The sequence below is a fragment of the Cervus elaphus genome, chromosome X (genome assembly GCF_910594005.1).
Source record: "Cervus elaphus chromosome X, mCerEla1.1, whole genome shotgun sequence".
Taxonomy (NCBI): domain Eukaryota; kingdom Metazoa; phylum Chordata; class Mammalia; order Artiodactyla; family Cervidae; genus Cervus; species Cervus elaphus.
The window spans coordinates 61,426,514-61,429,037 of NC_057848.1; the positions used below are offsets into that span (position 1 = coordinate 61,426,514).

A 2,524-nucleotide genomic window follows, 5' to 3' on the forward strand; every position below is an offset into this window, starting at 1 on the left:
TCTTCTATGATTTGTTGGTTATTCAGAAGCCCATCTCTTTTAGAATTTTACACAGTTTGTTGTGATCCACACAGTCAAAAGCTTTAGCATAGTCAATGAAGCAGATGTTTTTCTGGAACTCTCTTGCTTTTTCTATGATCCAATGGATGTTGGTAATTTGATTTTAACTAACTTGTTTAAGTGATATACACTCATAGGACAGTATATAAAGGAATAAAGAGTATAAAATCCTCTATATCCAGCCCAGATCCTTAGCTAACTACTTAGCTAAACTAGTTAATAGTTTCTTGTGCATCCTTCTGGATGGTTACTGTGTGTCTACAACATGTACACTTATGCCTGCTGTTGTTTAGTCGCTAAGTCATGTTTGATTCTTTGCAACCTCATGGACTGCAAGAGCCAGGCTCCTCTGTCCTCCACTACTTCCTGGAGTTTACTCATATTTGTGTCCTTTGAGTCAGTGATGCTATCTAACCATCTCATCCTCTGCTGCTCTCTTCTACTTCTGCCTTCAATCTTTCCCAGCATGAGGGTCTTTTCCCATGATGCCTATGCCTAGACTTGTCTATTTGGATAAATGAGGTTAACTGTTCACACTGTCATGAACATCGCTTTTTCATTTAACAATATACCTTAGACACCTTTCCACCCATGTAAATAGAGAATCACTTGATTCCTTTTCAGTGCTATTGAGTATTCCATTACATGGATATGCTATGCTTTGTAAACCAGTTCTTTCTCTCTTTTTTTTTTTTTTTTTCTGTTTTGTTCCTCATTAGAAACACTCTAGCGGCCATGTGTATACATATGTCATGCATAAGGTTATTCTTAGAAACAAAATTAGCAGAGTAAAAGCACATATAGCTTTCTATTGTTGCATAACACACTGCTCTGTCAAACACCAGCCATTCATTTTTTCATGATTTCCTGGGTTGGCACCTTGGGCAGAGCTCACGGGCTGTGGCTCACCTCTCTTCCCCATGATGCCAGATGGACCCACTCAGGCATGTTCAGTCTCTTGGTGGGTTGGTTGGTCCTAGATGCCCCTCTCCCCTATTGGGGGCTCCAGCACTAAGAGCTGTGATGGCTGGGCCCCTCTTTCTCACCACATAATCCCTGTCTCCATGTGGTATCTCATCCTCAAAATTAACCCAGGATGAAATACAAGGTTGGAGCAATAGAAGCAAGTAAGAACAGACACTGAAAAGCTTCTTATGGCCTAGACTTGGAAGCCACATGATAATAATTCTGCCACATTCTATTGGTCAGAGTAAACCCACAGCACGCCAGATAAAAGGAATAGGAAGGTTAAGTCACCTCTTTGTTTAATTTTTATTTTTTTATTTATTTTTTAATACAATAAACATTTTGTACTGGATATAGCCAATTAGCAATGTTGTGGTAGTTTGAGGTGAACAGCAAAGGGACTCAGCCATACGTATACATGTTGATGGAACTTAAGACAAGTTTACACAGCAAAGACACCATCGTACAGAGATGGAAGATGTTTAACCATTGTTGTAAGCAAATTTGTAAACCACCCTCCCCAAAGAATGTGCACATGTTAATTTTTATGTATCTTTTCAATTAGGAGAATATTGTAATGTTCAAATCACTATAAAATAATACAAGAATGATGCAAGGCACCTTGTAAAGGAACTTATTAACTGATTAAGAAAGAGGTGCTAGGCAAGAACAGAAGATTCTTTCAGTGTTGTTCAGAACTAGGTCTCTGATGTCATTGCACAAGTTCAGAATATTAGGAATGGTGGAGACCACAGGCCTAATTTGCTCCAGCCCCATCTAATGTTGAGATTCCCTCTTCAAACACATCCCATTGGTAGGGACATTTTGTCTCCATGGATAGTCCATTCCATTTTTGATGAGTTCTGTTACATGGATCTCTCCTAAATTGAGCCAAACATTGCCTCCTTCCTCAGTCCTGCTTTAAATCTGTAGAGGCCAGAGAATGATTCCATTCATTCTTGGCCATAAGGCCTCCCACACTGAAGTTCACTATTGTGTCCTCCCTTAGTCATTTCTTCTCTTAATCAAACTTCCAAGGTCCTTCTTCCACTCCCCATATCACGTAGCTTCCAGAATTGCCATCCTCTCTAAGGACAGCAGTGTTTGGATATACCTCTGTGTGTCAATCTTTCTCAAACTACAGTGCCAAAACAGAATACAGGGACTTGCCTGGTGGTCCAGTGGTTAAGACTCTGCACTCCCAATACAGGGGGCCTGGGTTCGATCCCTAGTCAGGGAACTAGATCCCACATGCTGCAACTAAGAGTTTGCATGCTGTAACTGAAGATACTGCATGCCACAACTAAAGATCTCAGGTGCTGCAGTTAAGACCCTGCACAGCCAAATAAATAAATATTTAAAAGGAAAAAAGAATAGAACACATACAAGGATGGTCTGACTAGCACATAACAAAGCTGAGCTATTAACTCTTTTTCTTGGACATTTTACTTCATTTAATAAAACCAAGGCTACACCAGCTTTGGGGAAGCTACGTTTT

At 40.0% G+C, this 2,524-nt stretch overlaps 1 non-coding gene across 1 annotated transcript; it reads left to right on the forward strand.

The window, feature by feature from the left end:
• The first annotated feature begins 2,193 nt into the window (after window positions 1-2,193).
• Window positions 2,194-2,266, forward strand: TRNAG-CCC. The gene has a single exon. It is a non-coding gene; the product is annotated as a tRNA-Gly (tRNA).
• Window positions 2,267-2,524: the final 258 nt, after the last annotated feature.